The sequence below is a fragment of the Pteronotus mesoamericanus genome, unplaced genomic scaffold, assembly GCF_021234165.1.
Source record: "Pteronotus mesoamericanus isolate MK-2021 breed Mesoamerican mustached bat unplaced genomic scaffold, CSHL_Meso_final contig_82, whole genome shotgun sequence".
In the NCBI taxonomy this organism is placed as follows: domain Eukaryota; kingdom Metazoa; phylum Chordata; class Mammalia; order Chiroptera; family Mormoopidae; genus Pteronotus; species Pteronotus mesoamericanus.
In genome coordinates, this window is record NW_026555265.1 from 19,462,933 (window position 1) to 19,472,284 (window position 9,352).

Sequence of the window (9,352 nt, forward strand, 5' to 3'; positions counted from 1 at the left end):
TGTTTTAGAAATAAACGGATGGGAAGACAAGTAGCAAATGTTGTTAAGTAAGTAGCATATTATCATTAAATAAAGAATGTTCTAAACATTTTGTCAAAATCTTATAATGTAGCAGCAGCATAGTTCCACCTATTGAATCACTTAAGGTTAGGGTAAGGAGACTACTTAAGAACATCCAGTGCAAAAATGCTTCAGAACCTCTTACTGTGCTTTCTCAGAAAAATAAACTGAGATAATAAGAGACTCTTTTTCTATGCTCACAGAAGTTCAGAGCAGGATCAAACTATAATCTGGTTTCTTTCTAGTCAGTGTCTTGCTCTCACTCTCAAAATGTATGAATTTGAACCAAATCACAGGAGGCAGTTTAGGGCTGATGGTGAAATTATGTTATCCGTTGGACGTAGACTCTCATCATCATTCTGGGTTATCAGGTAGGAAAACAAAAGAGCAAAAGAAGATGGGAAGAAACTAACACTAAGAGAGTGACAAATATGTACTTGGCTTTGCTCCTCATTTTTTATATTCCCACATTTAATATACTTTTGAAAGGACTATATTATCGTAGGCCATTCCCATAATCATGCTTGTTTTGTTTCTCTTTCACTTATAGCTATTAATTGGCTTATATGGGTGGTTCTTTTCTGTCCCCAAGCTCCTATTAAAAGGTAAAGCTGAAGAGACCAAAATAGTGCTTTCTACACAATTGGAGTTCAACGAATGAATGCATAAAGAAATTTTAGTTACTTGTTGAGAGAATAAATTATATTCCTAACTTTGCTTTGATATACACGTTGTTCACTCACTTTTACAGATGAAAAACTCTGAAAGCCTGGTTTATTTATATAGTACCACATGGGTAAAAAAATGGCTGAGCTGGTTTTCAATAAAAAAAATAGTTATGGAATAATAATAATTATATACTATGTGAAGACAAGTTATAGTTATACCTTCATATATGAATAGAAAAATTTCTGAGGAGATCCATGTAAGTGGCTAAGATTTAGAATACAATGTGTGCATATAATATGGGAATTATTTATCATGTACATAATAACATTTTCTTTTGTAAAGTATAAAATTTTCACAAAAAGTATATTTGAGTCCTGTAATTTATAAAAATGATAATATCCACTGCAAGAGTTCCAGTGCTACCTAATATTGCCAGCCTCTGTGGACTTTCTAGCAACGAGGAATCTAAGAGCAGTAGAGAACAGATCCTTCAATCTCAACATGTAATGAGGATATAAAAGTATGTAATGTTTTTATAACAAAAAGTACCATAAAATGTATATATTGAGAAACATTTACAGATTACATATGAATCAATAAGCATATTAAGTTAAATGAAATGTATGTGTTACATATAAAGGCCAAGATTATACATGCATCTTGGCACACCATGTCCTCCAAGTTTGGACAATCCATTGGAAGTTCAGCAATTCAGTACTAACCCATCTGTCATATGTCTCTGAGCCACATACATTCATTTCTGAATGTTTAATACATTAATCCACAAAGGCACGAACTGTGTCCTATAATTATGAAGCTCCGGCTCAGGTTGGTAGTCAGCATTAACATCCTGGCTGCTGTAATATACGCAAAACTTGCCTTCAGAGACAAAGTATAGGCTCCGGCAGAGAATGTTTATTTCTTGAAAATGTGTTAGGAATAAAACATGCATTGTTTTGAGATTAAAAGGAGAGAACAGTAAGGCCCTGTGGTAATGAGTATTTATACAGAGAAGGCAACTACAAACATAAGAGTAAGTGCAAAATCCTACATTTGCTTTTAATTGTTCTAAAAACCATAGAGTTTTAATATCCTTATGGGGCATTCCATTATCAATAATCTTAGGGAAAAGTAAATCAAAATGGGACAATGTTTAGAATGTGGTTGTGAAATTATATTCAGCGGTACCATTATCCCTATAAGTGGTAAGAAAGAAAATATGTTAAAGAATATAATTAGACTAATGACAGAGAGCATAACATCTAGAAATTAGAAAAGACATTCTAAAAACCAATGAGGCTCTTTGAGCAGTGAAAAGACTGTGGGAATTTGGCAGCAGGTAGAAGTGGCTCTGACATTTACTGATCAGACAAGTGAGGGATGACTCCTCCAACTTCCTGAGCCTTGGCTTCATCCTTTGTAAAGCAGGTGAAGATCACAAGCTGAGAAACCACAGATGGTCCTCAAAATAAATTTTTTCTTAATTTTTATTGGAACTTGACTTAAACTACTAAGCAATCAACAGCATTCTGTGCCCTCCTGGATTAAATGCTCTACTTTCCTGAGAGGAAGATACAGTCTGTTTGCCCATGCACTGCAATGGATCATTAATAAAGAGAATACAGTAGACATCGATTTTAACAGCTGCCAACATAGTGTCAAATACAGTATAATAGCAAAGCTCTGCTTATGGCTTGACTTACTTAGCATATGAAAATAATCACTCTGAGTAAAAAAATAACAAAAGCATTTACAGATTCTTACCAATTTGGTAGTGACTTTATTGGTACTATCAATGGGATAAATATTTACACTAAAATGTGTATAGAAACATCTTAGCCATTCAAGAAATTGTACTAGAGTAACTGATCATCCATAGGGAAAAAAATCTGGCCTAAATCTCACACTTTATATAAACAATGAATCAAAATGGATCAAGGATTTATGTAAAAATGTAAAATTATTAAATTTTTAGAAAAAAATAGAAAATTTTCAAGATCTAGGTTAACCAAGAGTTCTTTAGAATTAACACAAAAATAATTCATAAAAGGAAAAAAATTAATAAATTGAACCACATTTAAACTTGAGTTTTTGCTCAATAGAAGACCACATGAAGAGAATGAAATGAAATCCCATAGACTGGGAGAAAATAATTGCAAGTAACATAGCCAACAAAAGACTAGTATCTGTAATATATCTAAACTTAACAGTAAAAAAAATCCACTTATAAAATAGGCAAAACAAGACATTCAGCATCCTAAGTCATCAGATATAATATAACTTAAATCACAATGAAATATCACTACACACCTATCACAATGTTAAAATTAAAAATAAAGAATATTAAATGCTTGGAAGGATATAGAGAAACAAGGTCACACACGCCTTACTGTTGAGAATATAAAAATGGTACAGCTACTCTGCAAAACAATTTGGTATTTTTAAATAAATATAAATATGTAATTATCATATGATTAAACTATTGTGCTCTTGAGCACTTGTTCCAGAGAATTAAAAAATTGCATTCGCATAAAAACTTCATAGAAATATTTATAGTGGCTTTATATATAATTGCCAAAAATTAGCCCACATACTCTTTAATGGGTGAATGCTTAAATTGTTGTATATACCTATCAGGGAATGTTACTCAGCAATAAAAAGGAATAGCTATTTATAGATGCAATGACTTAAAAACATTTCCTAGGAATTATACTGAGTGAAAGAAACCAATCTTAAAAGGTTGTGTACTGTATAATTCCACTTACGTAACATATTTCAAATGTAAAATTTTTAAAAATAAGGAACAAATTAGTGGTAGTCAGTGGTTAGGCGTGGGGAGAGGAGGCATGAGAGAGCTGGGTATGGGTATATTGGGCAATTTAAGGGACCTATGTGAAGATGGAACTGTTACATGTGGTAGTGGATTAATAAGTGATAAAAGTGCATAGAATTAAATATACACCTACAGGTAAAACTGAGGAATGCTGAATCAGATAAGTGAATTGTATCAATGTCAATATCCTGACTGTGATTTTGGACAACAGTTTTGTAAAATGTTGCCATTGAGGGAAACTGGATAAAAGGCACATAACATCTCTCTGTATTAATTCTTGCAACTGCATGTGAATCTGTAGTTACCTCTATAAAAATTTTAATTAAAAGAATAAAGCACTTGAGTTTTTAAAGTAAATTGTTAAGTGTTTTTTTGTATTGACAGTTCTTGATATAAAATTGAAGGAATCTAATAATATCACAATGGGGAAAATAGTGGGAGAAATTGTAAATTACCATGTCTAAAATAGAATGGCAATGCAATAATTCCTAATTCTTCCAAAGTTTATTTGTAAATTAATAATCATGATATTTCAAAATACTTTATTCCTTATAACTTACAACAGTCAAGAAAGTGCAAAGCTGTTTGGAACACAACAGTTACACAATTATGTCTAATTCCATTATTTGATATTTGAATGTCATTAAACACTTTAAAGGCAACGGATAGTAACTCAGAACATTAAATTACTCTTTATATGTAATATATAACCATTTGATCTCTGTATATAAAAGTGTATTTTTAAAAACTTTCTATATTAATAATTTTAAAATGATTTCCCAGGACATGGTGTATCTCATAGTATATTCTCTATCTTTTCCAAAATGAGAACATATAGCTAATATTACAAGCTAAAGCAACATGTTTTTATATTTTTTCCTCTTCTATTTTCTGCCTAACTTACTCTTTAAATACTTAACTAACCCAAATAAATATTTTACACATCATCAGAAAACCATGCATTGTGGTAACAATAGAAGAGCAAAAATAAGTCAGTTTCTTCTTTCAAATTATATAAATATTTGCCCAATTTTTGAAAAGTTAAAAAAGATAATTTTTTAAAATTGAAAAAATATATTTTAGGCCAATAAAGATATACCTATTAGAATAGGTCTAAAATAAAAATTACATTGAACACTAGTCTTTTGACTAAAATGAATGAATAAGATTTTTTTTTTAAGGCCCTGCAGGTTTATTCTAAATTTAATCGTCTAGGAGTGTGTCTTTAATCTTGACTTTGAACACTACAGAGGCTCTTGGTCTGTTCCTTTGAATGAATTCAGGTGCTGCATCTGGAGCACTGCTCGATGCATAACGTGCGTGTTTCCCTAGACCGGAGTCCCCTATCAGCTCATCCTGGTATAGGTGGTCACTGCCCCACCTAGCAAGCGCTTTTTAATAAAATATGAATGTCTCTTATAGTTCCTGATGGGGTTAAAAAGGGCATATACAGCATGTTTTTGAGCCTGTATACATTGCACTGAAAGCCTTAGGCCAGATAATAATTAACAGTTGTTTTGTTTTGTTTTGTTTTTACAAAAGAAGAGGAAAAAGAAGAAGAAGGAGTCTAAACTGGCCTTAGACATCAATGGTGGTCTCTCAGCACTAAAATAAAATTGATTGTCCTATAAAGGGTCATAGTTTAATAACCAATTGGTTTTACAAGTAGATGCTAAGTTCTGTGGCTCATCTCATCTACCTGAATCCACTCGCTATGATGTACTGGCACTATCCCTAAGCAAATAGCCCACTGGTGTGAATGTTGAAGATGAGAAAGTCAGGGCAGAAAGCAATTTCTGTGCGACTATTGCACAAATAAAGACACTTTGACTAAAGCCAAGCAGACATAATTTTGAACTAAAAAAGCAATATGTGTATAATGGTGCTTCAGGCGTAACAACCTAGCTAACAAAGGCTTTCTTTTTATTAAACATTTTACCTCAATGCTCAATGAATAAATTATAATCTTAAGATACTCAAGTGGTGGTCCTCTATCTTTTGATATCAATTCTTCTTAGAATAAGACATCATAAATTTAGTTTTATACTAAACATTTTTATAAGAAATATTTTAATAACTGAATATGGACCAGCCTCCTCCAGTTAATCTTTACTGCAGTCATGCTGCCCAAATGCTGGGCTATTTCAATACTCTCACATGAGAATATATTTATAGAAATCTTGACCTTGAGTTTCTACGCTGGCACCTCTGTGGCCCAGTTCTTTCCACGGGATGTGGAGAAAGTGTGAAAGAGAAGGTGTCTCTCTCAGACTGGCACCTGGTGGTGAAACTGGCTGACCAGCCACTTGCCCCAAAGTCCATTATTTGGTTGCCAGAGACAGAGCTGGGAGAATACTCACTTGGAGGGGGAGGCTCTAGTCTTTCATTTCTGAAGCAGCTCGTTACTGGCAAACTCTAGGAATTGGTTCCAGACCCTGACCTGATTGATCTAATCTACTGTGGCCAGAAGCGAAAAGACAGCTCAACTCTTCACTTCTGTGGCATTCAGCCTGTGTCACAGCCCCTGTTCTGCTCAAGTCCCAGCCCAAGCCTGACCAGGAACCAGATCCTGCGGAGGAAGTGGCTGCCTGAGGAGTTCCAGGTGTTGCACCCTGCCTTGCACAGCAGCTCCTCCTACAGGGAGGTGGTCTTTAAGGTGCTCAGCGAATAAGAAATCTCTGGATCAGATCATTGTGGCCACCCCAGGCCTCAGCAGTGACCCCATTGCTTCAGGACATGGACCTTTTCTCTGTTTTTGCTCATCCCAACATGCTTAATAGGTTGGTACCTGCTCACTCAGCCCTAGTCAATGCCACTGTCCTGGTTTTGCACTCAGTGGCAGGCAGCACACTGCTATAGAGGGCTAACTCCTCTTCCAAGAGCACGCCATCCAGTTCATACTGGGACATGCCAGGTGGCTTCCTGTTGGAAGGGCCCTCTGATATTGAGGGTGACTTTCACCCAAAGGCCAGGTCCACGCACTCCAGAGAGCTGCTCTCACGCCAACTCCTGGCATCCAGGCCTGTTCCTCTGGGATCTCACCAATGTCCCCTGGTGTCCCATCAGGGACACCCATCACCAATGGCCTCTTCATGCAAGCCCCACAGCATGCCCTAAAGGCCTCTGGGCATCCCAGCCTTCAGAGCCAGTGGCAGCCTCAGCTGTAGCAGCTGCGCAGCATAGGCATTCGGCACAATGAGCTGAGCCTGCATGCCCTTTAGGCCACTGGTGGGGACATCCAAGTAGCTCTGGAGCTCATCTTTGCCAGAGGAGCCCCATGAACTCCCCACTCCTCCTGAACCCTCAACAAACTTCCAAGGTGCCTGCCCATGGGAGGCACCCTTGTAGATGCCCCATCTCTCCTTTGCACAACACACCTGATGGCTGACCTTCAAAAAAATATAGGAAAGAAAAAAATCTCGACTTTGTGTGTCTACTTTACTACAGAGAGCATGCAATTAGGACAGCACTGTAGACTTACAGAAATGGCCTGCTTACTGGAGTGGTGGACAGTTACATTTTGAAAGCTGTAGAGCAATAAGTTCAACCTCACTCTGGCTCTGGCCAGGCAGCTCAGTTTGTTAGAGCATTGTCTCCATATACCAAGGCTGTGGCTTCCACCCCCAGTCAGGGCATGTACAAGATTCAACCAATGAATGCATAAATAAGTGGAATCACAAATCTATGTTTATCTTTCTGTCTCTTCCTCTCACTCTCAACAAATAAAATTTTTTTTTAAAAAAGGTCAGACATACTCCTTAGACAAAGTATGTCATCAAATAGTTTTGTTTTTTGGTTTTTTTTAAATATACATACAAGCAAAAGTTGAACAGGAGGAGCCAACATGGGGGCAGGTAAAACAAGCTTTGTCCAGAGGACAAGATTTCCAGGGCTGGCAAATCAGTGTAATTTTCTGTATAAATATGTTTGTGTTCCCACAACACATTCTACAAACCACACTGTGAGCTTGTAAATAATATTGAAATATATGGACTGATTAAAATGTTTAAGTAAATTGAAAACTTGTTAAATGGCCATCCTAAGCAATTTTAGTAACAACTAATCTTTCAAAAATGTCTATATAAAAAGTGTACAAGTACTCCATTCTTATCTTTCACATATTTATCGAAGTTTCAGATGAGAACAATAAGGATGTAGATCAAATATGTTAGAGTAAACCAAATTTTAGAGCATAAATCTTGACCCAGAGTCAGAGTTAGGATTCAAATTGAGGACTGCATGGTTCTCTGACTGCTTTTCTAACTATATTTTAAACAAACTTGTTAAGTGGAATCAAATCTCAAAACCAAGATGAAATTGAGCTGGAAACAATTTTAACCTTTTTATGACAGTGCCAAAAAATCAGTGATTAATCACACGAAAAGCCCTGGAATTTCTAGGTGTATACAAGTTGTACACAAACTATAATTTGGATGTTCTAGTATGCAGAATTCTTCCATAGAATATCCTGGCGAGCACATTAAGGTTAAGACTGAAGTAATAGATTGCCCGAGAAAGGGAACCAGGGATTATGAAAGGCTAGTAAATCACAGAAACAGTGGGGAAAATTGAGAGTATTTTAGCAAAGGGAATTAAAGAAAAATGGGAGATATGCTAGGTATCCTTGAATGTTGAAAGGACTATCATATTCATGTGGAAATAGATTTTTTCCCCTCTCTTGTTTGGTAGGGAAGCGTAGTAGGAAATACAAATTGGAAGATTAAGTTTCGTTCACTACAAAGAACTTTATCTTAATTAGGACTGTCCAGCAGTAGGATCATTGTCTTTCAAGGATGCTGTAGACAGAACCTCATTATTTGGAAAGAGGATAGGCTAGATCTCTCTTAAGATTCTTCTAAAACAATCATTTAATCTCTAGGATGTAGTGTATATATGGTCTATAAATTTTGTGCCTTGTGGCAGAATGTAAGTTTTCTGTAAGAGAAGGAAGTCCATTCTACTAGAAAAATAATTTCTTGAATTGCATTAAAGTAAAAAGGTTAATCTTTTTCATCTGTACATAAGCTGAGTTAGCGTCATTGTGTTGTATAACCTAATTTTGCCCTAAATCTGTAGAACTACCACATCTCCTGCACACGATGGATCAGTTTTTAAGCCCTACAATTCAAACAGTAAACACACTGTAATATCACCACAAGAACTATGATCAAAGCAGGACAAAACACTCCAAAGATTAATGGAGAAACATTTTTATGGTGTGTGTTTCCTACAATATATTTGCTATAAAACATCCAAGATTCCACTGAAGGTTTATAAAGCTCTGTGAAATAGAAATACATTGATAGCATCTTCAGCCTCTTGATAAAAGAAGGGCAACCTAAATGTAATTATTTCAAAAGGCTCTAGGGACTGGAGAGATATGTCTCAAATGGCACATTATCTAAAATAAAGTCTGACATACCTTAGGGAAAGCAATAGTGACTCCTTTTACTATTTCAGTAATAGTAAGTTGTTTTTGTCTCTGCATCTTTGTCTTGAGGTATCTCCTCCTTTACTTGTTCCTCTTTAAACTAAGTATAAAACTATAAAAATAAATAGAAACAAGGAAAGGGAGGAAGGAAGAAGAGAGCTATCAGGAAATTAAGCAAGGCTTAATCTCATATTTCATATTATAATATTTGCTACCTTGGGGAGATCCCATTTTGTTATACTGGATTAATTCATATATTAAAAAGATTGTATATACACACACATACATTTTAATAACAATTATTTTGATATATATTTTACTTTCTTACCTGTATTCAATGTAAATATGTTCACCATGAT

At 35.4% G+C, this 9,352-nt stretch overlaps 1 pseudogene; it reads left to right on the forward strand.

Moving 5' to 3' along the window:
• Window positions 1-330: 330 nt before the first annotated feature.
• LOC129079827 (ubiquitin-like protein 7) lies at window positions 331-6,843 on the forward strand (annotated as a pseudogene).
• Window positions 6,844-9,352: the final 2,509 nt, after the last annotated feature.